This window comes from Leucopleurus acutus, assembly GCF_964270905.1.
Source record: "Leucopleurus acutus genome assembly, chromosome: 14".
Classification (NCBI taxonomy): Eukaryota; Metazoa; Chordata; class Mammalia; order Artiodactyla; family Delphinidae; genus Leucopleurus; species Leucopleurus acutus.
This window is the reverse complement of record NC_139156.1, coordinates 38,900,393-38,925,321: the sequence shown is the minus strand read 5'-3', so window position 1 is coordinate 38,925,321 and position 24,929 is coordinate 38,900,393. Positions and strand designations below refer to the sequence as shown.

General features: G+C 36.9%; 1 long non-coding RNA gene and 1 pseudogene across 2 annotated transcripts in view; one reads left to right on the top strand and one right to left on the bottom strand.

The window, feature by feature from the left end:
* Positions 1 to 24,929, bottom strand: part of LOC309971384 — a 363,899-nt gene that overhangs the window by 34,323 nt on the left and 304,647 nt on the right. The gene's annotated exons all lie outside the window — the stretch shown is intronic.
* On the top strand, positions 17,643 to 19,240 carry LOC309971211 (heterogeneous nuclear ribonucleoprotein A1-like; annotated as a pseudogene). The gene has a single exon. The product of its transcript is annotated as a heterogeneous nuclear ribonucleoprotein A1-like (transcript).

Sequence of the window (24,929 nt, the reverse complement as noted above, 5' to 3'; positions counted from 1 at the left end):
ACAAGAAGTCCTAGCCAATGTGATAATACAAGAAACGGAAATCAAAGTTATATAGATTGAAAAGAAAGAAATAAAGCTGTCCTTGTTTGTAGGTGACATGATTGCCTATGTAGAAAATCCAGCTGAAAGATTCTGGAAAAAACTCCTGGAACTAACAAGTGATAATGGCAAAGTTGCAGGATATGAGGTTAATATACAAAAGCACATCACTTTCCATAACCAACAGTGGACAAGTGAAATTTAAAATAAACAATGCATTATCATTTATATTAGCACCCCTCCAAAATGAAAGTTTTGGTATAAATCTAACAAAATATGTGCCAGATCTTACAAGGAAAACCAGAAAACTCTGATGAAAGAAATCAAAAAAGTACTAAATAAATAGAGAAATTTTTCATGTTCACGCATGGGAACTCAATATTGTCAAAATGTCAGTTATTCTCAATTTGATCTATAAATTCAACAAAATCCCAAGCAAAACCCCAGAAAGTTGTTATGTAAGTATCAATGAACTGATTCTAAAGTTTCTTGCAAAAGACCCAGAATAGCCAACTCAATATTGAAGGAGAAAAAAAGTTGAAGAACTGACACTCACCAACTTCAAGACTTACGATAAAGCTACAGTAACCTAGACAGTGTGGGATTGGTGAAAGAACAGACAACTAAATCAGTGAAACAGGATAGAGAGCCCAGAAGCAGACTCACATAAATATAGTCAACTGATCTTTGACAAAAAAAAAAAAAAAGCAATACGATGGAGCAAGATAGCCTTTTCAATAAATGGTGCTGGAGCAGCTGGACATGAAAAAAAAAGAATCTAGAAACAGACTGTATACATGTCACAAGAATTAACTTGAAGTTGATGATAGACCTAAATGTAAAACGCAAAACTATAAAATTTATAGAAGATAACATAGGAGAAAACCTAGATAACCTTAGGTATTGCAAAGACTTTGGATACAACATTAACGACACAATCCATGAAATAAATGGTTAGCTGGACTTCAATAAAATTAAAACTTCTGCTCTAAAGAAGACAATGTCAAGAGATGAGAAGATAAGTCACAGATCAGAAGAAAATACTTGCATATAACACATCTGATAAAAGACTTATCTAAAATATTCAAAAAGTTCTTAAAACTCATCAGTAACAACCTGATTTTTAAAATGGCAAAAGACCTAAAAGAAGAAGACATATAGATGACCAGTAAGCATATGAAAAGATGTTCAACATCATATGTAATCAAGAAAGTGCATATGAAAACAACAATGAAATACAAATACACACCTGTTAGAATGGCCCAAATCCAAAACACTGACAACACTATATGTTAACAAGGATGCGGAGCAATAGGAACTTTCATTCATTGCTGGTGGAATGCAAATGATACAATCACTTCACAAGACAGTTGGAGATTTCTTACAAAACTACACATATTCTTACCATGTGATCCAGCAATGGCTCTCCATGGTTATTTACACAAATGAACTAAAAACTTATATCCACACAAAAACCTGAACATGGATGTACATAGCAGCTTTTCACAATTGCCAACTTAGAAACACCCAAGATGTCCTTTAGTAGGTGAATGGATAAATAAACTTTGCTACATCTAGATAATGAGATATTATTCAGTACTAAAAAGAAACAAACTATCAAGCAATGAAGATACCTGGAGGAGACCTAAATGCATATTACTAAGTGAAAGAAGCCAATCTGAAAAGGCTACATACTATTTGATTCCAGCTGTATGATGTTCCAGAAAAGGCAAAACTATGAAGACAGTAAAATGAGCAGTGGTTTCCCAGGGTTTGTGGGGAGGAAGAGATGAATAGGCAGAGCACAGGTGATTTTTAGGACAGTGAAACTATTCTGCATGATACTACAATGATAGATCCATGTCATTACATATGACAAAAACCATGGAATTTACAACATCAAGCATGAATCCTACTGTAAGCTATGGACTGTGGGTAATAATGATGTGTCAACATAGGTTCATTGATTATAAGGAGCACACCACTGTGATGCAGGATGTACATAATGGGGGAGGTTTGGGGGGTGGGGGTGGCCCTTTCACTCCGTTTTGCTGTGAACCTAAAACTGCTCTAAAAATCACAGTGAAATATAGCATATGACATACACAAATTTCATAGAGACAAAAATATGCAATATTTATTCAGCCGCTGTTCACTACTCAAATATACATTTCCTTTAAGTTCCATCTCAACACTCACCTCTCTAAATTTCTTAATTCTCCCTTCCTATGTAGATCTTCTCCTTCATCTAAAATTCTATATCTATAACCCTCAGAAAGGAAATGTGTCCTCAAAATATCTATTATTTTAGGTTTTCACATGTGAATGCTTTAACTCCCCCTTAAAAAGTGTAAGCTGTTCTTTAAGGAATGGGGTCATATTTTTCCACTGTTCTTTGTCTTCTTTAGCACCTTGATGTTTCCTCAATGCACAAATAATTGTTTAAAAGACAATGTAACCAAACCATCTGAACTCATCTGTGAGAAGAAACTTCCCTTTGGAAATAATGATGTCAGATCTAAACTAAATCTTTCAATTCCTCACTATGAGCAGTCTAAATAATACAGCCTCAGTGTATTTGTTGATAGTTTAATGCTTAATAAATGTTAACATACTCAATTTTAATCCAAGGTTTTTAACCCCACATCTTATTTTCTGTGCCACATTATCAGTGAGATGGATTAAGTTTCTAGGAGAAGCACACAGCTGTTAGGTGCCACAAATATGTTAAGCCACAAGTCTATTTGAAGGTGACATTTCTGAAAAAGGTTCACCACCCCATCTGTGATAAGTCTTAGAGCATTTCACTCATTATAATTAGGTTCAACAGCCAAATGAAACGATTGCATTTAAGCCTGACAACTGAAGGTCATGTTCAAAGTTGGAGGGAGGACATAGCAAAGCAGATGAGATGGAGCTTCTATAAAAATTTTCTCTTACTCTTTAGCGTCTTATCGCACATAATCCATGGTTTGGGTCTGGTTATTTGTTTCAGTCTTACAGATGTTAAAACAAAATCAGCCCCAGGCTGGAAGAGTCTCACATTAGGGGGAAAAAATTAGCATTTAGAAAATTTAAAACGTCCACTTCAAAACAAAGCAATCTACAGATTCAATGCAATTGCTATCAAAATTCCAATGGCATTTTTCACATAAAGAGAACAAACAATCCTGAAATTTGTATGGAACCACAAAAAACTCTGATTAGCCAAAACAAACTTGAGAAAGAACAAAGCTGGAGGCATCATGCTCCCTGATTTCAAACTAAATTCAAAGTTATGGTAATCAAAACAGTATGATATTGGCATAAAAACAAACACATAAATCAATGGAACGTAATAGAGAGTACAAAAATAAACCCACATATATATGGTCAATTAATTTATGACAAAGGAGCCAAGAATATACAATGGGGAAAGGACAGTCTCTTCAGTAAACCATACACAAAATTTAACTCAAAATGGATTGAATACTTGAATGTAAGACCTGAAACCATAAAACTCCTAGAAGAAAAAACATAGGCAGTAGGTGCCTTGAGAATGGTCTTGGTAATGATATTTTTGGATCTGACTCCAAAAGCAAAGGCAACAAAACAAAAAATAAGCAAGTGGGTCTACATCAAACTAAGAAGCTTCTACACAGCAAAGGAAACCATCTACAAATTGAAAAAGGAAACCTATCAAAAGGGAGAAAATTTTGAAAATCAAGTATCTGATAAAGAGTTACATCCAAAATATAAGGAACTCATCCAATTCAGTAGCAAAAACAAAAAAAACCCCACCAAGACCCAAAAACAATCTGATCAAAAATGGGCAGAAGATCTGAATAGACTTTTTTCCAAAGAAGACATAAAAATGATCAACAGGTACTGAAAAGACGGTCAACATCACTCATCATCAGGGAAATGCAAATCAAAACCACAATGAGATAACACCTGTCAGAATGGCTATTATCAAAAAGACAAGAAGTAAGAAGTGTTGGCAAGGATGTAGAGAAAAGAGAAGACTTTGTAGGAATGTATACTAATACGGCTACTATGGAAAAGAGTATGGAGGTTCCTCAAAAAACAGGACTACCACATGATCAGCAATTTCACTTCTGGATATTTACTCGAAGAAAATGAAAATATTTATTTGAAAAGATGTATGTACCCCCATGTTTATTACAGCTTTAAGTTTTTAAAAGAGTAAGTCTTAAAAACTGTAACTGTGTATGGTAATGAATGTTAATTAACTTTACTGTGGTGATAATTTTGCATATATACAAATATCAAATCATTATGTTGTATACCTGAAAATAAGATAATATTATATGTCAATCATACATCAATAAAATATTAAAATAAAAAATAGTTACAACCATCACACTTTATTGAATACTTACAAGTAGTTTTAAAACATTTGCAGGTGGTAAGTAAGCTTCCCTCTGAAAGCCCAAATCTTCATTATATCAAAGATATTAAAACATACAATTGTCCATAAATCTAATTTTTGAATTTTCTAAGTGATTTTATAATTTTTATTAACATACTTTTTTTTTCAGGTAAATCCATGTAAAGCTTGTAGGCTGTGAGCAATGAGCCTATACTACTTAATCAATAGTGTCCTGTCTACGTCAGATGATTTGCTAGCATTGTCCCTTTACAACACACTTCATGGTAGGAATTATTTTCCTTATTTTACAGATGAAGAAACTGAGCTGAAAGAGCCTAAGGAACATTCTCAGGATCATCAGATCAGTAAAGAGCAGAGTCAAAATTCAACATGGTCTGGCCTCAGAGCACTCGATCTTTCACTTCTGCCTTTCAAGGGAATTTGGGTCTTCACAAACCTCCTTAGCTTGTATTGGAATCTAAGCATCTAACCAACATTTATTTCCTATAATTCAATGGTGAATTAGTCATCTGCCTTTGGGGCTGCCCTGTTTCATACATGGGTACCTGACTTTCAAAACAGGGAGTCATAGGTTTTCCTAACTACACTATAAACAACATTTGGGCACACAGAGCTAATTCTCTCACCCTTATCTTCTTCTCTCCAGCATCCAGCCTACATGCCTTGTAAAGGTGGAGGCACAATAACATTGTCAAGGAACATACAACTTTTGATAACAGTAAATGCAAAGTTCCTACGGGAAATTCAAGGAGAGCCCTTGGTCTTCTGTGAATATAATTCTATTGAGTTAAAAGTAAAATTGTTATATGAAAAATTATTGTATTTTTGCATCATAAGTTAAACTGTACAAAAACAAATGTAATCCTATCAAAGCTACCAAAACAGATTACTCTTCCTCCTCTTGAGGTTTGGGTGGAGGGAAGCAATCCCAGTAACCTCTAAAGAGAGCTTGTGTTTAGACATAGAGGAATAAGAGAAAGATGATTATTTCGGAGGGAGGAAGTCATTCTCAGGCAGGTGGGAAAATATTAAAGAGACTGTGTCTCTAAAAGACTCTAACATAATGGCATAGGTAATGCCTATTTTTCCTTAAAAGTTTTTATTTTGACATAATTTCAGACTTAAAGTAAAATATTGCAAGAATAGGACAAAAAATTCTATACATCCTTCTATTCTTTACCCAGATTAGCCAAATGTAAACATTTTACTGTATTTATCCTCCTCTCTTTCCTCCACCCTCTCTGTGTACACATATATAAACACACTTTCCCCCTCTGAGTTTGAAATTAAGCATGGCTCTTTGCTCCTTATTATATGAATGTGTATTTCCTAAAAGCAAGAACATCTCTTAGATAACTATAATACAATGAACACAATCAAGAAATTAATATTGATGCAATACCATTATCTAACTGACAGACTTTGTTCATATTTTGGCAATTGTGCCAATTAAATCCTTTACAGGAAAAGAAGGTCCCAGATCATGAGTTGCCTTCAGTTATGTCTTTTTTAACCTGAGATCGTTTCTTAGTATTTCTTGTGTTTTATGACAAAGATATTCTTTGAAGCGTATAGGCCAGACCATCTAGCCTTTTTCTGATGGTTCATGATTTGATTCAGGTTTGCACTTTGGGCAGGAATCAATGATGTTCTGTTTGTCTCAATGCACCCTATCAGGAGGCACTTGATGCCAATTTGTCTCATAATGGTGAACGTTTAATTTTGACCATGTGTTCAGGTGGTAATTCCCAGGTGTCTATACTATAAAGTTATTATTTTTCCCTTTGTAACTAGTAAGCATCCTGTGAGGGAGATATATAGCCATCTTAAAAATATTACTTTTAATCCCAGAAATTATAAATCAAATACTCTTCCACCTTTTTGTTCTCATTAGATAGTATAAACTATCTGTAATCCTGAATTTTTAAGTGGTTAAAAGTCCATTGTAGCTGGAACACTCATGTGTTTTAAATGATATTAAATTAGCATATATCTATCCTATCTAAAATATGAATTTTTCCCATACATTTTTAAGGGCACAACTGCTCTCATGGTCATAGGTTAATAGCTGCTCAATGAAGGATAAAACATTTCTTCTATAATCATTCTTATTTTTCTTGAAACTAGAATCCTATTCATCCAAAACAATTCAGATGGCAACTGACTGTAATTCAGTATAAGGCAAGGTCTGGTGAGATGCCACTGGGGCATCCCAGTGAATATGACCAGGAGGCATTTGGATGTACAAGTGTGGAGCACAGGAAAGAGGTCAGGGTGGAACCACTGTGCTAAGTGCTCCCATGTATTGACATGAATCTGGTACTTTCTTTTTTTCAATTAGCTTTCCACAAATGGAAGCTTTTGTTTTTTTTTAAATACTCACAACCATCATATTAAACAGATAAAGTGAGCATGAACCAGTTTTATGGTTCAATGAAATACTACTTAGCAGTAAGAAACTACTTGAACTCAACATATGAGTCTCATCTGAATCTCACACACATTATGAGGAGTGAAAGAAGCCAGAGTCAAAAGGTTACATCCTGTATCATTCCATTTATATGACTTGCTGGAAAGGCAAAACTATGGAGATAACAGATCAGTGGTTGCCTAGGGTTAGAGTTGGGGGTTGGATTTGACTACAAAGAGGCAGCATGAGGAAATTTTTTTGAAGGTGAGGTTAATTGCTCTGTATTTTGATTGTGGTGGTGGCTACAAAGCCCTATGCATTTGTCAAAACTCAGAGAACCATACAAGTAAAAAGTGAATTTTAATGTGTGCATATTTTTGAGTGTCCATTAAAAGGATGTTAAGCAAGGAAGTGTGTTTTACAAAGATCACCCTGGCTCCAGTGTGAAGACTGGATCAGATGCAACGAACCCCTGAGGCACGAGACTTGGTTGGGGGCTGCTGCATTAATCCAGTAAGATGTGACTATGGCCTGAACTAGGGTAGTAACAAGGGAGATGGAGTAGACAAGGGAGAGAGTAGACAGGTTTGAGAGATACTACATGGTAGAAGCGGCAGGAGGTAAGGAGTAGGAGATATTGTTCGTGTTTTTCACTTGAGCAAGTGGATGGATGGTGAGGTCATTCACCAGAAGACTGGATTCAAAAGGATTTCAGAGGGAGCACAGTAGCTCAGTTTGGTATGTGTTAAGGTTTGTGGTGTAATTGTAAGTTTCAAGGCAGATATTTACATGGTGTCATAGCTAAAGCAAAATATTTGTATCCTATCCAAGTACTGGTGCTGAAGGGTGACATAATGCACTATATTTATAAATTGACATTTCCAGGAACCCAAAGCAGTACATAAAAAATGCAAAGTGTGTTCTTTTCAATTCACTGAACTATTCCTCCTGGAGACATTTCCAGTTGGGGACCTGGGGCCTTTGTATATTAATTTGTTGTCCACACCCATGCTCAAAACTGACCACTAGAGTTTGAACAACAAGGGCAAGTACTTAGCTCCCTACAGTAGCTTGAATCCCTCTTTAGCTCATGCTAGTTATCAACTCCATTGACAGCAGGCTCTTTTTGCCTAAAGAAAAATTACAAAGCCGAGTAAGGCATGTTTTTAGAAGTCCTTGAAAGCCTCTCTCCAATAATGTGGGCTAAGGTAACCTTTAATTTTACAGCTCAAGGACAACGAGGAAAAACATATCTGCCTATGTTACATAATATTTCTCAGTAGGCTTAATTATCTTTATGGTATTTAATTTTTAAGTGACTGGTTGGATTTTGTTCTCATTAGTGCTGGAAGAGTTGATATGGAGCCCACCCTGAAGAGCTAGAAATAGTCATTTTCCTTACTATCCGCTTCAACAAAGCAAAAATAAGCCAATAAAGCATAGGGGTCCTCAAAGCCACAGATGACAATACTTGCTCCTTTGAGTTCTTTTAGTTGTTTCGGTTGTATAGATCTGATCTTCAAGAACGTCATGTTCCTTTTTAAAAAATTAGTAACTGGTGATATACACATAAAATTTAACATTTTAACTATTTTGAAGTGTACAGTTCAATGGCATTAAGTACATTCACATTGTTGTGCAACTATCACTGCCATCTTGTCTCTAGGATTCTTTTCATCTAGCAAACTGTAACTGTACACAATAAACAATAACTCTCTATTCCTCTCTCCCTCAACCCTACCAACCACCATTCTACTTTCTGGTGCTATAAATTTGATTACTCTAGATGACTCATATAAGTGGAATCGTACAGTATTTGTCCTTTTGTGATTGGTTTATTTCACTTAGCATAACGTCTTCAAGGTTCTTCCACATTGTAGCTTATGTCAGAATCTCCTTCCTTTTTAAGGCTGAATAGCATTGCATTGTATGCAGTATTTTGTCTATCAGTTCATATGTTGATGGACACTTGGTTGCTTATACCTTTTGGATACTGTGAATAATGTTGCTATGAACATTCTTGTACAAATATCTCTTCAAGTCTCTGTTTTTAGCTCTTTGAGGTGTATAACCAGAAGTGAATTTTTAGATCATGAACATCACGTGCCTTAAGAAGCATGTATCTACTACTTCTGCTGAATTCTTTCTGTCCTTGACACGGTGCTGGACACACATTCAGAATTCAAAAAGTACCAATTGGTTGTGATGTATAATAATGAACCTTAAAATATTCTTGGGTTTGCATTGAGTCAATATTTAAGTATCTCTTTCCTTACCTTACAGTCTGCTCCATTCTTCACCCCAGCCCACACACAAACCATTTTCTTTACTTTTGTGTCTCTTTCTCTCCCTAGTCAGGTTCCTAAAGGAAGGGAGGAGTCTGCTATAAATATAAGGGAATGAATTAAATTCCTTAGGACAGGTGTTTTCAGTATGTCTGGGGGACCGAGCTAAATCTAAGTGGGATTCAGAGTCGGCTGTGAGGACTTGGTGATTTTTCTGACCCCTCTGGAGAGCTGTCCTTTGTGGAGGAGTAGGAGAAGGAGAACAGGGCCCAGAGGAGAAGATTTTGTGTGCATACAGGCTTATGGCAGAAGTGCAGTGATGGAGAGTACAGGATGACATCGGTTGCCTAGCCCAGACCCCAGGACCAGGTCTGATTCCTGGGAAGAAGAAAATGTATAGTTGTACAGTAAATTCATTATGTATTATATCTTTGAATGACAATGTGTTATAGGACCCAAGTAGAGCAACTCTGTGGCCAAGGTAACCACTTGAATATAATCAATTATAAACTAGTAAAATTTTTTTTTAAAGAGCACTTTATATTGTAAAAAGAATTACATTTAAGGCTATTATGTTGGGAGAAGGAGAGGCCATCAGTAAACATGACTTTGAGGTATACAGTCTGGATAGTGTGTTGAGCAATGGAAAATTGAACCATTTCAGAATTTAAGAGGAGAAAGTAGGTAAAAGGAAAAAGATAACTGATTTAGATTAGGCATATCAGGCTATTAAATGTGAAGCCATAGTTTGTATTATATCGCTATAAAAGCATATAAGAACTGATCAATATTCTATCTATAATAAACCTCTTTGTAGTACATTATGATTAAGTTTTTAAGATTTTATTATTTAGTAAATAGTTACAAATCTTTCAATGTTTTAGTAGGCTTTCCTTTCCAGCCATTTAATTATCTTTGTGGCTCTCCACCAAGTTTTCTGTTTCTCTTACATTTTGGTTCATAAAATTGAATATGATACAACTCCCAAGGCTGACAAATTTTGATATTTTGACTTTTGAGTTTTCCTCAGTTCCCTGGATACACTCAAGCTGCCAAGTAGCTTTCTACAGTCCTGTAGAAAAGGACTGTAGGCTCTACTTCAAATCATAGACATTACCCCATTCTTTTGTACCACCATCCTTATGTATTGGCTTTCATCCTAAAGGTTTTTCTCCAACAGTACCAAGAGGGCTGCCACAGTCCAAGCATCATACCTTCACATGACAGCATCCCAAGAAGGAAAAAAGGGAACAAGTACATTTCACCAGTTTTATCAAAGAAAAAGAAATTCTTCAAGACGATATCCAGATAACTTTTCATTGACTAAAAATGAATCATGTGGCCACTCCTAGGTTCAGAAGAGGGTGTGGAAATGAATATCTGACAAAAATGAGTGGGATTTCCAAGACTAACATAACCAATCCATAACTCATGCCTTTGATCTAAACATATGGCTTCTCTAAAACAAGTCAGGGTAATCATCGAGAAAAGTCAAGAATAGCTTTTAAATAGGCAACCAACAGTTTATAATACATTCCCCCTTTAAGAAGGGGAAACATAATACAGAGATGAAGGGTTTTCTTGATTTAGAAGTCTGGTAGATAATCGAGAATACTGGATGATGAGCAAGTTGGGGTGGGGAAGAGCGGTAATTTCCATTTGTGGGCATACAAACTTTGAAATGTTTGTGATGCACTGAAATGGATGTATCCAGGTAGATGCAGGGAAATGTGGACCTAGACCTTAGGAGAAAATTGGGTGCTGCTGAGAGATGCGAGAAGCCATCTGTGTATTTGATGGCAGTTGAAACCATGGATTTGAATGTGATCTTCTAGGGAAAGTACAGAAAGAGAGAAAAGAAGAGGAATTAGTGTAAAATGCCGATATTTAAAGGACGGGAAGAGAAATTTAGACCCTGAAAGCAGCTCAGGAAGCTAAGAGAGAGAGATACGAAGAAAACCAGGCCAGGGTCACGTCATGAAACTTCAGAAAGAGTTTCGAGAAAGAACTGACAAATAGTGTCAAATTCTGTGGAAAAGTCAAATAAAATGAAGGTGGAAAATATCAATGATACAACTTAGACAGTTAGGACCTTATTATTTGGTAGAAGTATTTTCAATAAAATGATTTAAAAGAAGCCAAATTAAGAGAGGGTCAAGATGGTAGAGTGGGAGCACAGGGAGCTCACCTCCCCCTAGAAACACATCAAAAATATATCTACATATGGAACAATTCTCACAGGAAACAAAACTGGAAACCGGCAGAAGATCTCTCATAAAACCAAAATGGCAAAAATAATCTCCATGTAACCAAGTAGGATGGAAAATAAAAGGTATCAGAACAGGACCAGTGCCCCTGGAAGGGATCTGTGAAGGAGGGAAAGTGCACAGAGGCAGGCCCTTACTCTAGGGAGCCCCTAGAGTGCATACTCTGGATACCACAACACCTACTATCAAGGGGATAATGGACAGGATGCTCTGAGGAAAAATGTGGCCGGCATCTGTACCAAAAACAATCCTACACCAAACATGTTGGACTCACACAGTCTATACAGGAAAGCTCCCATATAAAAACATCCCTTCAAGACCACAGGAGATAACTCTCCTAATTCATAGAGACAGAGAAATTTAAGTAAAATGAAAAAGCAGAGGAATGACTCCCAATTAAAAGAACAAGAGAAATCCCCTGGAAGAACAAATAATGAAACAGATTCACCAGTCTACTAGACTCTGAGTTCAAAAAGGAGGTAATAAAAATGCCAAAGGAATCAGGAAAAATTATTGATAGCAATGCAGATCACTGTAACAAGGAACTAGAAACTATAAAAAAAGAACTACTCCAAATTAGATAACTCAATTGCCCAGATAAAAACCAATCTAGAAGTAATGAATAGCAGACTAAATAATGCAGAAGAATGAATAAGTGATCTGGAAGACAGAATAATGGAAATCACCCAATCAGAACAGCAGACAGAGAGACAAATGAAAGAAAAATGAAAGCAACATACAAGATCTAAGGAGATTTGTTCAAGATGGCTGAGTAGAAGGACGTGCACTCATTCCCTCCTGCGAGAACACCAGAATCACAATTAACTGCTGAACAATCATCGACAGGAAGACACTGGAACTCACCACACATCCAGAAGATACCCCACATCCAAAGACAAAGGTGAAACCTCAATGAGATGGTAGGAGGACCGCAATCACAATAAAATCAAACCCCATAACTGCCGGGGGGGTTGAATCACAAACTGGCGAACAATTATATCACAGAAGTCCACCCACTGGAGTGAAGGTTCTAAGCCCCACGTCAGGCTTCCCAACCTGTGGGTCTGACAACAGGAAGAGGAATTCCAAGAGAATCAGACTTTGAAGGCTAGCAGGATTTGATTGCAGGACTTTGACAGGACTGAGGGAAACAGAGACTCCACTCTTGAAGGGCACACACAAGGTACTGTGCACATGAGGACCCAGGGGTAAGAAGCAGTGATCCCATAGGAGACTGAATCAGACCTACCTGCTAGTGTTGGAGGGCCTCCTGCAGAGGACAGGGGCAGCTGGGGCTCACCAAGGGACAAGGACACTGGCAGCAGAAGTTCTGGGAAGTACTCCTTGGCCTGAGCCCTCCAGGAGTCTGCCATTAGCCCCACAAAAGACCCTGCATTCTCTAGTGCTGGGTTGCCTCAGGCCAAAAAACCAACAGCAAGGGAACGCAGCCCCACCCATCAGCAGACAAGTGGACTAAAGTTTTACTGAGCTCTGCCCAACAGAGCAACACCCAGCTCTACCCAACACCAGTTCCCTCCCATTAGGAAGCGTGCACAAGCCTCTTAGATAGCCTCATCCACCAGAGAGCAGACAGCAGAAGCAAGAAGAACTACAGTCCTGCAGCCTGTGGAACAAAAACCACATTCACAGAAAGATAGACAAAATGAAAAGGCAGAGGACCATGTACCAGATGAAGGAACAAAATAAAACCCCAGAAAAACAACTAAATGAAGTGGACATAGGCAACCTTCCAGAAAAAGACTTCAGAATAATGACAGTGATGATGATCCAGGACCTCAGAAAAAGAATGGAGGCAAAGATCGAGAACATGAAAGAAATGTTTAACAAAGACCTAGGAGGATTAAAGAACAAACAACTAGAAGAATTAAAGAACAAACAGAGATGAACAATACAATAACTGAAATGAAAAATACACTAGAAGGAATCAAGAGCAGAATAACTGAGGCAGAAGAACGCATAAGTGACCTGGAAGACAGAATGGTGGAATTCACTGCTGCGGAACAGAATAAAGAAAAAAGAATGAAAAGAAATGAAAACAGCCTAAGAGACCTCTGGGACAACATTAAACTCACCAACGTTTGCATTATAGGGGCCGCAGAAGGAGATGAGAGATAGAAACGACCCAAGAAAATATTTGAAGAGATTATAGTCAAAAATTTCCCTAACATGGGAAAGGAAATTGCCACCTAAGTCCAGGAACCACAGAGTTCCAGGCAGGATAAACCCAAGGAAAAACACGCCAAGACACATAGTAATCAAATTGACAAAAATTAAAGACAAAGAAAAATAATTAAAGGTAACAAGGGAAAAATGACAAATAACCTTATAGGAGTTCCCCTGTATGTTAACAGCCGTTTTCTCAGCAGAAACTCTACAAGCCAGAAGGGAGTGGCATGATATGTTCAAAGTGATGAAAAGGAAGAAACTACAATCAAGATTACTGTACCTGGAAAGGATCTCATTCAGATTCACTGGAAAAATCAAAACCTTTGCCCACAAACAAAAGCTAAGAGAATTCAGCACCACCAAACCAGCTATATAACAAATGCTAAAGGAACTTCTCTAAGTGGGAAACACAAGAGAAGAAAAGGACCTACAAAAACAAACCCAAAACAACTCAGAAAATAGTAAAAGGAACATATATATTGATAATTACCTTAAATGTGAATGGATTAAATGCTCCAATCAAAAGACACAGGGTTGCTGAATGGATACAGAAAACAAGACCCATATATATGCTGTCTACAAGAGACCCACTTCAGACCTAGGGACACATACAGACTGAAAGTGAGGGGATGGAAAAAGATATTCCATGCAAATGGAAATCAAAAGAAAGCTGGAGTAGCAGTACTTATATCAGATACAATAGGCTTCAAAATAAAGAATGAGGCAAGGAAGGACACTACATAATGATGAAGGGATCAATCCAAGAGGAAGATATAACTATTATAAATATATATGCACCCAATATAGGAGCACTGCAATACATAAGGCAAATGCTAACAGCTATAAAAGAGGAAATCGACAGTAACACAATAATAGTGGAGACTTTAACACCTCACTTACACCAATGGACAGATCATCCAGACAGAAAATTAATAAGGAAACACAAGCTTTAAATGACACAATAGACCAGTGAGATTTAACTGATATTTATAGGACATTCCATCCAAAAACAGCAGATTACACTTTCTTCTCAAGTGCACACACAACATTCTCCAGGAGAGATCACATCTTGGGTCACAATTCAAGCCTTGGTAAATTTAAGTAAACTGAAATCATATCAATTATATTTTCCAATAACCACGCTATGAGATTAGAAATAAATTACAGGGAAAAAACCCATAAAAAACACAAACACATGGAGGCTAAACAATACACTACTGAATAACCAAGAGATCACTGAAGAAATCAAAGAGGAAATCAAAAAACAAATGACAACAAAAACACATGACAAATGACAACAAAAATGAGACAAATGACAACAAAAACATGAAGACCTAAAACGAATGACAACAAAAACACGACGACCCAAAACCTATGGGATGCAGCAAAAGCAGTTCTAGGAGGGAAATTTATAGCAATACAATCCTACCTCAAGAAACAAGAAAAATCACAAATAAACAATCTAACCTTACACCTAAAGGAACTAGAGAAAGAAGAACAAACAAAACCCAAAGTTAGTAGAAGGAAAGAAATGATAAAGATCAGAGCAGAAATAAATGAACTAGAAACAAAGAAAACAATGGCAAAGATCAATAAAACTAAAAGGTGGTTCTTTGAGAAGATAAACAAAATTGATAAACCACTAGCCAGACTCATCAGGAAAAAGAGGGAGAGGACTCAAATCAATAAAATTAGAAATGAAAAAGGGGAAGTTACAATGGACACCGCACCTAAGAGACTACTAAGAGACACCTAAGAGACTACTACAAGCAACTCTATGCCAATAAAATGGACAACCTGGAAGAAATGGACAAATTCTTAGAAAGGTATAACCTTCCAAGATTGAACCAGGAAGAAATAGAAAATATGAACGGACCAATCACAAGTAATGAAATTGAAACTATGATTAAAAATCTTCCAACAAACAAAAGTCCAGGACCAGATGGCTTCACAGGTGAATTCTATCAATCATTTAGAGAAGAGCTAACACCTATCCTTCTCAAACTCCAAAAATTGCAGAGGAAAGAACACTCCCAAACTCATTCTACTAGGCCACAGTCACCCGGATACCAAAACCAGACAAAGATACAGCAACAACAAAAAAATTACAGACCAATATCACTGGTGAATATAGATGCAAAAATCCTCAACAAAATACAAGCAAACAGAATCCAACAACACATTAAAAGGATCATACACCATGATCAAATGGGATTTATCCCAGGGATTTATCCCAAGGATTCTTCAATATACACAAATCAATCAACGTGATACACCATATTAACAAATTGAAGAATAAAAACCATATGATCATCTCAATAGATGCACAAAAAGCTTTTGACAAAATTCAACACCCATTTATGATAAAAACTCTCCAGAAAGTGGGCATAGAGGGAACCTATCTCAACATAATAAAGGCCATATACAACAAACCAACAGCAAGCATCATTCTCAATGGTGAAAAACTGAAAGCATTTCCTCTAAGATCAGGAACAAGACAAGGATGTCCACTCTCACCACTATTATTCAACATAGTTTTGGAAGTCCTAGCCCTGGCATTCAGAGAAGAAAATGAAATAAAAGGAATCCAAATTGGAAAAGGAGTAAAACTGTCACTGTTTGCAGATGACATGATAGTATACATAGATAATCCCAAAGATGCTATCAGAAAACTACTAGAGCTAACCAATGAATTTGGTAAAGTTGCAGGGTACAAAATTGATGCACAGAAATCTCTTGCATTCCTATACACTAAGAATGAAAGGTCATAAAGAGAAATTAAGGAAACAATCCCATTCACCATTGCAACAAAAAGAATAAAACACCTAGGAATAAATCTACCTAAGGAGGTAAAAGACCTGTACTCAGAAAACTATAAGACACTGATGAAATTAATCAAAGATGACACAAACAGGTGGAGAGATATACTATGTTCTTGGATTGGAAGAATCAATATTGTGAAAATGCCTATACTACCCAAAGCAATCTACAGATTCAATGCAATCCCCATCAAATTACCAATGGTATTTTTTTACAGAACTAGAACAAATAATCTTAAAATTTGTATGGAGACACAAAAGACCCCGAATAGCCAAAAGAATCCTGAGGGAATAAAACAGAGCTGGAGGAATCAGACTCCCTGACTTCAGACTATACTACAAAGCTACAGTAATCAAGACAATATAGTACTGGCACAAAAACAGAAATACAGATCAATGGAACAGGATAGAAAACCCGAGATCAACCCACACACCTATGGTCAACTAATCTATGACAAAGGAGGCAAGGATATACAATGGAGAAAAGACAGTCTTTTCAATAAGTGGTGCTGGGAAAACTGGACAGCTACATGTAAAAGTATGAAATTAGAACACTCCCGAACACCATATGCAAAAATAAACTCAAAATGGATTAAAGACCTACATGTAAGGCCAGACAGTATAAAACTCTTAGAGGAAAACACAAAAAGAACACTCTTTGACAGAAATCACAGCAAGATCTTTTTTGACTCACCTCCTAGAGTAATAGGAGTAAAAACAAAAATAAACAAATGTGACCTATTGAAACTTAAAAGCTTTTGCACAGCAAAGTAAACCATAAACATGACAAAAAGACAACCCTCAGAATGGGAGAAAATATTTGCAAATGATTCAACAGACTAAGGATTAATCTCCAAAATATATTAACAGCTCATGCAGCTCAATATTAAAAAAACAAACAACCCAACCCAAAAATAGGCAGAAGACCTAAATAGACATCTCTCCAGAGAAGACATACAGATGGTGAAGAGGCACATGAAAAACTGCTCAACATCACTAATTATTAGAGAAATGCAAATCAAAACTACAATGAGGTATCACTTTTTACCAGTTAGAATGGGCATCATCAAAAAATTTACAAACAACAAATGCTGGAGAGGGTGTGGAGGAAAGGGAACCCTCTGGCACTGCTGAGAATGTAAATTGATACAGCCACTATGGAGAACAGTATGGAGGTTCCTTAAAAAATTCAAATTGCTGGGCTTCCCTGGTGGCGCAGTGGTTGAGAGTCTGCCTGCCAATGCAGGGGACACGGGTTCATGCCCCGGTCTGGGAGGATCCCACATGCTGTGGAGCAACTAGGCCCGTGAGCCATGGCCGCTGACCCTGCGTGTCCGGAGCCTGTGCTCTGCAACGGGAGAGGCCACAACAGTGAGAGGCCCACGTGCCGCAAAAAAGTAACAAACAAACAAAAAAATTCAAATAGCTTTCTGCCCATAGACACCACCGAGTAAGCATCGTTGACGTCTCCCTCCTCCACTGTCGTCATGTCTAAGTCAGAGTCTCCCAAAGAGCCCAAACAGCTGCGGAAGCTCTTCATCGGAGGTTTGAGCTTTGAAACAACCGATGGGAGCCTGAGGAGCCATTGTGAGCAGTGGGGAGCACGCACAGACTGTGTGGTAATGAGGGATCCAAGCACCAGGCGCTCCAGAGGCTTCCGGGTTGTCATGTATGCTACTGTGGAGGAGGTGGGTGTGGCCATGAAGGAAAGGCCACACGAGGTGGATGGAAGAGTTGGGGAACCAAAGAAGGCCATCTCAAGAGAAGATTCTCAAAGACCTGGTGCCCACTTAACTGTGAAAAAGATTTTTGTTGGTGGCATTAAAGAAGACACTGAAGAACATCACCTAAGAGATTATTTTGAACAGTATGGGAAAATTGAAGTGACTGAAATTATGATCGACCAAGGCAGTGGCAAAAAAAGAGGCTTTGCTTTCGTAACCTTTGATGACCATGACTCCATAGACAAGACTGTCATTCAGAAATACCACACTGTGAATGGCCACAACTGTGAAGTAAGGAAAGCCCTATTTCAGCAAGAGATGGCTAGTGCTTCATCCAGCCAAAGAGGTCAAAGTGGTTCTGGAAGCTTTGGTGGTCGTCGTGGAGGTGGTTTTGGTGGGAATGACAACTTTGGTGGTGGAGGAAACTTCAGTGGTTGAGGTGGCTTTGGTGGCAGCTGTGGTGGTGGTGGCTATGGTGGCAGTGGGGATGGCTATAATGGATTTGGTAATGATGGGAGCAATTTTGGAGGTGGTGGAAGCTACAATGATTTTGGCAACTACAACAATCAATTTTCAAATTTTGAACCCATAAAAGGAGGAAACTTTGGAGGCAGAAGTTCTGGCCCCTATGGTGGTGGAAGCCAATACTTTGCCAAACCACGAAAGCAAGGTGGCTATGGCGGTTCCAGCAGCAGCAGTAGCTATGGCAGTGGCAGGAGGTTGTAATTACTGCCAGGAAACAAAGCTTAGCAGGAGAGGAGAGCCAGGGAAGTGACAGGGAAGCTACAGGGTACAACAGATTTGTGAGCTCAGCCAAGCACAGTGGTGGCAGGGCCTAGCTTCTACAAAGAAGACATGTTTTAGACAGTACTCATGTGTATGGGCAAAAAAACTTAACGACTGTACTTGTGACTAATTGTATAACAGATTACCTTAGTTTCTGTTTTGTGGAAAGTGTAAAGCATTCCAACAAAGGGTTCTAATGTAGATTTTTTTTTTTTTGTACCCATGCTGTTGACTGCTAAGTGTAATAGTCTGATCATGACGCTGAATAAATGTCTCTTTTTATTAAATGTGCTGTGTAAAGTTAGTCTACTCTGAAGCCATTTTGGTAAACTATCCCAACAGTGTGAAGTTAGAATTCCTTCAGGGTGATGCCAGATGCCATTCAAAATTTACTTACACCCTGCTTTGGTGGAGAAGCTATTGTCTTCAGAAACTTCGGTGTAGCTGAACTGACAGTTACTGTGTTGTGACCCGGAGTTCACTGTGAAAAGGGTCACCCAAGCAAAGTCATGGAGTTTTTTGGTTATTAATATGATTGTTGGCACATATCCTATGCAATATATCTAAATTGAATTATGGTACCAGATAAAGTTATAGGTGGGAATGAAGCTTGTGTATCATCCATTATCATATGTAATCAATAAATGATTTAATACCCTCTTCTTTGGAATGACAACTGTATGGATTCGGGACTGGCAGAGCTTTGGACCTTCCCTACCCACTACCCCTGATAATGTTGAATGCTACTATCACAATTCAAGTTCAAAACTCTGCCAGAGAATAGAAACCAGATGATGGTTAATGCCACCCCATAAATCCACAAATTAGAAGTTTTCAGGAGACATTTTTAAACTGACCAGTATCAGTAAGGATTTTACTCTTAACACAAAAACAGGCTTACATTAAAGGAAAACTGTGGTTTCTCTTCTGGTTGGGTGGGTCTTTATATAGGTTTATGGAATGACACACTAGTAATTATCTATATGGAGATAAAAATTTGCTGATATGGTAAGGAACCATATTAGCTACTTTAATTTATGCTAACTGCAGTTTTCCTTTAAATATGGCACAAGATGACACAACCATTCTAAAATGTTGTTTGTATAGGAAAATGATTTCTAAAACTTTATAACAGTTTACTTAATATCCAATCACTGTTATTTGTACATAGCTTCCTTTGAGCCCTCCCTTTGGTGCCCTCAGTTTCAGTGCCATTGTACTTAGTAGGATAGAGATTTGTTTATCACTAGGGAAAAAAAATTAAAATAGAATTACCATATGACCCAGCAATCCCACTACTGCACATATACACGGAGAAAACCATAATTCAAAAAGAGTCATGTACCACAATGTTCACTGCAGCTCTATTTACAACAGCCAGGACATGGAAGCAACCTAAGTGTCCATCAACAGATGAATGGATAAAGAAGATGTGGCACATATATACAATGGAATATTACTCAGTCATAAAAAGGAACGAAATTGGGTCATTTGTAGAGATGTGGATAGACTTAGAGACTGTCATACAGAGTGAATTGAGTCAGAAAGAGAAAAACAAATATTGTATATTAACACATATATGTGGAATCTAGAAAAATGGTACAGATGAACTGGTTTGCAAGGCAAAAATAGAGACACAGATGTAGAGAACAATGTATGGACACCAAGGAGGGAAAGCAGGTTGGGGGGGTGGTGGTGGTGGTGGTGGTGGTGGTGGTGGTAGTGGTGGGATAAATAGGGAGATTAGGATTGACATATACACACTAATATGTATAAACTAGGTAATTAATAAGATCTCCTGTATAAAAACAGAGAAATAAAATTAAATTTAAATAAATACAAGATCTATGGGGTAATACAAAGCATGCCAAGTTACACATAATAGGGGCACCAGAGGAAGAAGGAGAGAGAGAAGGGAATCAAAAATGTATTTAAGGGACTCCCCTGGGGGTGCAGTGGTTAAGAATCCACCTGCCAATGCAGGGGACACAGGTTTGAGCCCTGGTCTGGGAAGATCCCACATGCCGCAGAGCAACTAAGCCTGTGCACCACAACTACTGAGCTTGCATGCCACAACTACTGAAGCCCGTGCACCTAGAGCCTGTGCTCTATAACAAGAGAACCCACCACAATGAGATGCCCATGCACTGCAACGAAGAGTAGCCCCCACTCTCCACAACTAGAGAAAGCCCGCACAGCAACGAAGACCCAACACAGCCAATAAATAAATAAATTCGTTAATTAATTTAAAAAAATACTTAACTTAAAAAAATGTATTTAAGAAATTATGGCTGAAAAATTTCCACACCTAAAGATGGAAACAGATATTCAGGTGCAGGAAGCACAGAGTATCCCAAACAAGATGAACCCAATTAGACCCACACCAATATATATCATAATTAAAATAGCAATAGTTAAAGAGAAAATTCTAAAGGCAGCAAGAGAAAAACAAAGAGTCAATTACAAGGAAACCCACATAAAGCTATTAGACAATTTCTCTGCAGAAACTGTGCAGACCAAGTCCTGAAAGGGAAAAACGTGCAACCTAGGATATTCTACCCAGCAAGATTATCATTTAGAATAGAAGAACAGATGAAGAATTCCTCAGACAAGCAAAAGCTAAAAGAATTCAACAATACTAAACCTACCCTAAAATAAAAATTGAAGGGTCTTATCTAAATAGAAAAGAAACAAAAATCTACAGGAAAGGGAAAAATCATAATAGGAAAGGCAAATATATAGTCAGGACTAAAGATCACTTAGATAAGCCAGGACATAGATTAAAAAACCATCCAAAAATTTTGTAAAAGTAATTGTAACTACAATTAAAATCAAAATAATAAACATACAGATGTAAAATAGGACATCAAAATTACAAAAGTGGGAGAGGAGAGTTAAAAATGTAGATTTTTAGAATGTGCTTGAACTATTATGACTATCAGTCTAAAGTAAGTAGATACAGTTATGGGTCAACATACTTGAAAACCAGGGAAACCACAAATCAAAAACATACAATAGTTCACAAAAACCAAAAAGAAAGGAACTCAAGCATACTACAAAAGAAAATCATCAAACCACAAAAGGAAAAACAAAAAGAAGAAGAATGGAACAAAGAACCACAAAAACAACTGGAAAACAAGGAATAAAATGGCAATAAGTACATAACTATCAATGATTACTTTAAATGTCAATGGACTAAATGCTCCAATCAAAATGGATAGAGTGGTAGATTGGATAAAAAAATAAAGCAAGAACCTACACTATGTTTCCTATAAGAGACTCACTTCAGGTTGAAAGACACCCACAGATTGAAAGTGAGCAGATGGAAAAATATACTTCATGCAAATGTAAACAACAAGAAAGCAGGGGTAGCAATAATCATATCAAACTAGTAGACTTTAAAACAAAGTCCATAAAGAAAGACAAAAAAGGACATTATATAATAATAAAGGGATCAATACAATGAGAGGTTATTACATTTGTTAACATATATGCACCAATATAGCAGCACTTAATATATAAAACAAATACTAACAGACATAAACGGAAAAACTGACAGGAATACAGTAAGAGTAGGAGACTTTAACATCCCACTGACATCAACAGACAGATCTTTAGAAATAAAATCAATAAGGCAACAGAGGTCCTAAATGACACAATAGACCAGTTGGACTTAAATGATATCTACAGGACACTACATCCAAAAACACCCCCAGAATACACATTCTTTTCAAGCTTGCATAGAACATTCTCTAGGATAGAACACACACTAAGTCACAAAACAAGCCTCAACAAATTTATATCAAGCATTTTCTTCCAACCACAATATGAAACCAGAAATCAACTATAGAAAGAAAAATGAGAAAAGAACAAACACATGGAGACTAAACAATATGCTACTAAAAAACCAATTGATCACTGATAAAACCGAAGAGGACCAGAAAATACCTTGAGACAAATGACAATGAAAACTCAGCTTAACAAAATCTATGAGATGCAGCAAAAGCAGTTCTAAGAGAGAAGTTCATAGTGAAACAGGTCTTCCTCAAGAAACAAGAAAAATCCCAAATAAACCACCTAACCTACCACCTAAAAGAATTAGGAAAAGAAGAACAAACAAAACCAAAGTCAGCGGAAGAAAGGAAATAATAAAGATCAGAGAGGAAATGAATAAAATAGAGATTAAAAGACAATAGAAAAGATCAATAAAACAAAGATCTGGTTTTTTTGAAAGATAAACAAAATCAACAAGCCCCTAGCCAGGGTCACCAAGAAGAAAAGAGAGAGGACTCAAATAAATAAAATAAGAAATTATAGAAGAGAAATAATTACTGATACCACAGAAATATAAAAAATAACGGAATACTATGACCAGTTATATGCCAACAAATTGGACAACCTAGAAGAAATGGACAAGTCTGTAATTAAAAAAAAAAAAAAAAACCTCCAAGCAACAAAAGGCCAAGACTGGATGGCTTCACAGGGGAATTCTACCAAATATACAAAGAAAAATGTATACCTATCATTCTCAAACCATTTCAAAACTTTGAGGAGGAGGGAACACTCCCAAAGTCATTTGATGAAGCCACCATCACCTGGACACCAAAACCAAAGACACTACCAGAAAGAAAATTACAGGCCAATATCTTTGATGAATATAGATGCAAAAATCCTCAACAAAACATTAGCAAAGTGAATCCAACAATATATAAAAAGGATCGTACACCACGATCAAGTTGCATTCGTCCCAGGGTCTCAAGCATGTTTTAACATGGACAAATCAGTCAATGTGATACACCACATTAAAGAAAGGAAAGACAAAAATCACATCATCATCTCAATGGATGCAGAAAAAGCACGTGATAAAATTCAACATTCATTCTGATAAAAACTCTCATCAAACTGGGTGTAGAGGGAACATTTCTCAACATAATAAAAGCCATTATGGTAAACCCACAGCCAACATAATACTCAATGGTAGAAAGCTGAAAACCTTCCCGCTAAATTCAGGAAGAAGACAAGGATGCCCACTCTCACCACTTCTATTCAACATAGTACTGGAAGTCCTACTCACAGAAGTCAGACAAGAAAAAGAAATAAAAGTTATCCAAATTGGAAGGCAAGTGTAAAACTGTCATGATTTGCAGATGACATGATACTCTGTAATAAAAACCCAACGACCCAAGGGCCCATTAACAGACGGTTGGTTTAAGAAGATGTGTATGTATATACAAATACATATATATGGAATAATTACTCAGCTATAAAAAAGAATGAAATATTGTCATTTGCAGCAACATGGATAAACCTAGAGAATATCATACTAAATGAAGAAAGTCAAAGAGAGAAAGACAAATATTATATGGTATCACTTATATGTGAAATCTAAAAAAGAAAAATACAATGAATCTATATACAAAACAGAAACAGACTCACAGACATAGGAAAAAAAACTTATGGTTACCAAAAGGGAAAGGGAGGGTGGGGACTGATAAATTAGGAGTATGGGATTATAGATTCAAACTAATATGTTTAAAATAGAAAGGCAACAAGGATTTACTATAAGCACAGGAAACTATATTCAATATCTTGTAATAACCTGTAATGGAAAAATAATCTGAAAAAGTACATTTATACATATATAAAATACTGAATCACTTTGCTGTACACCTGAAACTAATACAATATTGTAATTCAACAATTATCTCAATTTAATAAAGAAGCCAAATTATAGTGGGTCAAAGAGTAAATGAGAACTAACGGAAAGGAGAAAAGTCTTTAACAAGCTACAATACATACAGAGAAATAGACACACATCACACACAAAATGCAGTTATCACTAAGATATTTAGATATCTTAATTTTATAAGTAATGAAACTAATAGAACATTTAGGCTCCATGATTTTTTCTGTGTGCCTTTCAGACACCCTTTAAATTATCTGTGGTGTCTGATCTGCCTATGGTAGGCAGATGCATGTATTTAATGAATTCTTCAATCTCATAAACGCTATAATTCAA